This window comes from Ursus arctos, unplaced genomic scaffold, assembly GCF_023065955.2.
Source record: "Ursus arctos isolate Adak ecotype North America unplaced genomic scaffold, UrsArc2.0 scaffold_8, whole genome shotgun sequence".
Lineage (NCBI taxonomy): Eukaryota > Metazoa > Chordata > Mammalia > Carnivora > Ursidae > Ursus > Ursus arctos.
In genome coordinates this window covers 49,696,169-49,701,568 of record NW_026623100.1, presented here as the reverse complement: position 1 = coordinate 49,701,568, position 5,400 = coordinate 49,696,169, and positions in this window count along the sequence as shown.

Genomic DNA, 5,400 nt, shown 5'->3' with positions numbered 1-5,400 from the left:
ACTAACATAACGCTGTGTGTGAACTATACTGGAATTTAAAAAAGAAGATGGAGAGGAAGGTTCAACTCCCTACAGATGGCAGGTATGGAATAAATTAAAGGGACAGTCCTGAAATGGATGTATTTTGGAGTGACACTAAGTTGCCCCCAGGAAATAAAGTCACCTTTGGAAAATAAAACTGGGGAGAATCTGTGCATAATAGAGGAGACCATCAACCGCAGAAGCATGTCAGCCTAAAAGATGGTCCACGTAGCGCGTAGGAAATTTGGGGACACCCAAATCCAATTAGTATCCAAATGTATTGCATGCTTGCTAAATGCCAGGTGCAGGGCAAGCACTTGAGTCCTCGTAACAACCCTATTATCTCCACTTTATGGAGGAAGAGCGTGAGGCACAGAGAAGTGAAGCGATTTGCCTGTGGTCCTAGCAGGGAACTGGTAGAGCCAGGATTCTAATTCCAGCTCGTCTGACTCCAGAGCCTGTGCGCTGAAAGATTTCTCAGCGAAAAAACGGTAGGAGTACTTGCTCAGGAAACTGGGACTTAATACAGAAAAAAAGGGATGGCTTTTCAACATCCAGCTGAAAAGTGTTAACATAATGTTTCTAAACTTACCAGGTAACGAGAATCATTATTCTTCCAGTAATTGCTTCTCAAGCTGTCCTGTTCAGATGAATCACATGGTGACCTTGCTACAATGTGGATTCTGATTCAGGTGGTCCAGGTGGGGCCTGAGCCTCTGCAAACTGCCCTGTTGAGGGTCTGCAGACCGCACTTTAGGGAGCAAGGCTCTAGGCAGTGGGCAGGAAGGTCCCCATCATTGGAAAGGGATTTGCCCACTGAAAATGAAGAAACTGGGTTCTGCTCGGATCCTCCGTCTCCCACGAGGCAGCTTCCACCAGCTGAAGCCCCTCTTTGAGTCCCCAAGCACCTGAATTTCTGGACCTCCCTAGGCTCTGATCTCTCCCCCAAGACAGACAGCTTTTTCTTCAGCTTTACCCACAGGGTCCCGTGGGGTTCTTCTTGGCCAGCTTTCTCTTGGTGAGGCCCTGTGAAGACTGAGGGGCCCTGAGCCAGCTGAGGGGGGAGCCTGTGGAGAGCAGGAGGCGGGGCCGTGCCGGGTAGACTCTGGGATGAGAGGCCTGGCACCCTCTTGAGCCCTGGAAATGTTCACTGAGAGAACAATAATAAGGGTGGACTGGAAAAGGAGCCCTGCAAGCTGGGTACAGGAGTGCGAGGTCTGGCGGGGAGGGGCGGGTAGAAGGTTGACTTTGCCTCCCTGGCCGTTGCGTCCGTGGCCAGTTCTCAGTGTGAAGTTCTGGATGTAAGAAGGAGTTTGTGTTTTGGGAGGGCATGGGCTGGTCAATCTTGATGATTTGCCAGATCCGTAGCCGACCGTGTGTTGAATGAATGAGCCCATGAAGAGCGAGGGTTAGCGACGCAGTGCCTGGAGCCCTTACCCTCTACCTCGTCCTTGGAATGGCTGTGTGGATGACTCACGTCCTGCTGCCCACTCACTTTCTCAGCCTAAAACCACATGTCCTGGGGTGTGGTGGCAGTGAGCTGACCTCTTCCCCCCACTTCTGCCACAGGATCTTCATGACGCACAATTCCTGAGTTTCCACCAAGTTGCCTTTCCTCCCTGCTTTCCCGGTAAGAGCTGAGAAATGTGGGCCTTGGAGAAAATGGAGTCCCAGTTTAGGTGTCCAGGGAGAGGTGTTTCTGAAGTGTTCGAAAACACAGGGCTGTCCTGAAAGCTGGCTCGAAGGGGAGCCAGAGACTTCAGGACCATTTCAAGCTCTAGGAACTGTCCTTCTGGCCCCTCTGTCTGGGTCCTAGGCCACATCACACCCAAATGTATGAACTCAAAACCAAAGGAAAGAGACCAGGCGATGAGCAATCAGGAGGCAGCACTTAAAGTCTGGAGGGGGTGGCCCTGTCCCCCACTCCTTGGGTGGGCAGACGAATGGACCAACCCATTTGCCTGATGCAACCAAAATCTGGCTCTTTATTGCTGTGGGACACTAGCCTGAGACCAGTCTCAACCAATGTCTCCACATCAGAGCTTGGCTGTCTGGGTGCTTGAAAGTGCCCTCCTCCCTCTCCTCCATCTCTGTCTGGAACTTTCCCTGGACCTGGTGAGGGCAGAGCCATGGATATCGGGTGGCCAGTCCTATTTGATGGGGAATGAGGAAACGTTTGAAGGCAGGGGCCAGCCATATCCACAGCAGGTGGGAAAGTGCTGGTGGTGATGGTGATGCGTGGTCCTTACTTTATTATTATTTATTATTCATTCATTCATTAATATTTATTTATTCATTCTGAACCTATTGCCGGCAGGAATTGACTATAGGTGGGTGCAAGACAGATTTCCTTTCTTGAGAAGTCTCAAGAGAACGGAGTTTTCAGTAACTCTGAAACATGGTCAGGCTACTGCAGCGACTTTATTTCTGGAGAGAACCTGTGCCCCTGGCTTCCTGCCTCTACTTACTCTGGAGAAACTGGGGACAGTCTTGGAGTCAGGTCTACTAGAAGTGCCCTTTCTATTCCAACAGGACTTGAGGAGGCTTAAAACGCAGGCAGTAAAAGCAAAAGAGTTAATAAAAATAAGGAGGAGGAACGCCTGGGTGGCTTAGTCGGTTGAATGTCTGCCTTCAGCTCAGGTCATGATCCCAGGGTCCTGGGATTGTCCTGCGTGGGGCTTCCCGCTCAGCGGGGAGTCTGCTTCTCCCTCTGCCTGCCACTGTCCCTGCTTGTGCGCTGTCTTTCTCTCTGACAAATAAATAAATAAAATCTTTAAAAAAAATAAATAAAGAGGAAAGAAGGGGGAAGTAAACGTGTTAACTTAAGCGCAAATAAGAGTTCAACACCTAAGGGCATCATATTTGCCTCTGCACTTACCGTCAGCCAGGGAAGAAGCACCCACAAACTCGTAGTTTGTTAGGATCTTCACTGGTTTACCTGTTGCTTCATTCTCTGTGCCTCGGTTTATCTCTGTGCCATCAACTAGAGGTTTATGGAGAGCGTCAGATGAGATGATACACACAGACCGCCTGAAACAATGCTTGGCACATCGTAAACATTTAACCGCAACCCTAGATATTACTACCTCATTCATTTGTGACTGTAGCCAAGTGGAAGGGAGTGGTGGGTAGAAGGGAGGTGGTTTTCCTTTGTTCAAAAGTTCCTGCCTTCTCTTCCCTGCTTCATCCAAGTCCTAATGGACAGCTTCTGAAACTGCCTTTGATCCTAGTCTAGCTGCACAATGTTCCCATTCCCACTGCAGTTCTGCCCCTCCGAGTAGATTATTTCCAGGAGGCCTACTTCCTGCTCATTGAACAGTGACCTCAGATGCATTTCCTTGACTGCAAGCCTCTTGGGCTCAGGAAGTGCAGAAGTCGTGTTGCCTCCTCCTTTTGTCCCACTTCTGCAGGTCTGGAGGGACTGGTGGGTCTGCTTTCCCAGCTCTCAGAAGCTTAACTCCATCAAGTTAGCGAGAGATGGAAACATCTCCAAGAAAACTCGAAGCCCGCAGTGCCCAGGAGGATGTTTAACAGCATGTAGTAGGTTGTCTTTCTCTGACCCTTTGAGGATGAGGATGGGTGAGGGACCCTTGGGCTGGTGAGCTCAGTAGCAGTGACTCTGATCTACCAAAGATTCTGTGGGCAGTCAGGCGCCTGGGCCAGGGCCAGGCCTCCCACTCCCAGGCCAGTGAGCCCACCATGTGTCCTCTGCCACACACCATCCCTCCCCTTCTGACAGCAGGTCCCAGTTTTGTGTGGCCCCTCATTTTCTATGAGCAGTGAGAGAAGTCTGAAAGAGCTTGGCCCGGATGGCAGCTCTGATAACTGACATACACATAGTAGGCCTTCAGCAGTTGAATAAGGACTTTAGAAGAGTTTTATATACATAGTCCTCACAATGGCCCTACACAATAGGGGCCCTCAACATCTCCCCTTTACAGATGAGCAAAATTAGGCAGAGAATGTATTTGCCCTTGGTCACATGACTAGTGAATAACTGAATAGGTTGTTTGTCTTTACAGTCTGTGTGTTTAACCACTAGACCAAATGGCCTAAGATCCTAGCGAGCGCACCAACACCTCTAACAGAAACGTATACTTAGGATCTCTGCCCTCTGCCCCAAGTTCAGTGATAAAGTCAGAACCAGTACCATTTGTGTATGACTTGGTGGTCTTCCTACCTCCTCTTTCCATTTTCAGTGCACTGTAACTTCTCTTACAGGCAGAGTCCTACCTCTCCTCCCCTATGGGAGGATGAAGGTGTCAGGACCAAGGCAACTCCAGGTCTCGAAGGGCTGTACCCCACTGCCGCTCTCTCCTCTGGTGAGGTGGTCAGGACCCACCCCAATTCCCAGCTTCTCCCTCCTTGTAGCCTGGTTGGCAGAGGCACTCTATTGCCCTAAGGGGAAGGACAGGACCAGCCTCAAGATGTTGACGGATTTCACCTGTAATGCAAGGGGAAGTCTCTTTGAATCTCTGCCCCAGGGCTCTCCAACTCCCTGCAAACCTGTCCCAAGGGGCCTGGACTGTGCTCTCTCACCGTGATGGCTAATCACTGTGGCTGCCCACCCCCTCACACAGAGGTTGTCCAGCAAGTATCTGTGAACTTGAAGGGCTAATACCACAGATCAGAAAAAGTACGCCCATGGAAAAATGGAAAAAAAAAAAAAAAAAAAAAAACAACCAAAAAAAAAAAAAAAAAAAACAAAAACCAAAACCCCACATGCTGTGAAAAGTTCTAAGCAATTCCCTTACAAACAACTTTGTAAACTTGAAAAAAAAAATTTTTTTTTAAAGATTTTATTTATTTATTTGACAGAGATAGAGACAGCCAGCGAGAGAGGGAACACAAGCAGGGGGAGTGGGAGAGGAAGAAGCAGGCCCATAGCAGAGGAGCCTGATGTGGGGCTTGATCCCACAACGCCAGGATCACGCCCTGAGCCGAAGGCAGACACTTAACCGCTGTGCCACCCAGGCGCCCCAAAAATTTTTGTTTTTTAAACTTTATTATTTTTTAAAATTCAAGTATAATTAACATAGTGTTATATTCGTTTTAGGTGTAAAATGATTCAACAATTTGTTACTCAGTACTCCTCACAGTAAGTGTACTCTTAATCCCCTTCACCTATTTCACACACACCTCCCTCAACCCAAAATCATCATTTTAAATGGCAGAACACTAAGGACCTTTAAGAGATCAGTCCTTTTTATTCAATTTTTTCATAACCTTGGAATGAACTGAAGGTGGAGGGAGGAGTACATTTTAAGGGGCCAGAATTACATCAGAATTGCATTCTAGGGTCATTGCTCCCAGACATGCACTTTCTGCTTCAGACATGACCTTGGGACCCAGAGCTTTGTAAGTTACTCATGGAACTCC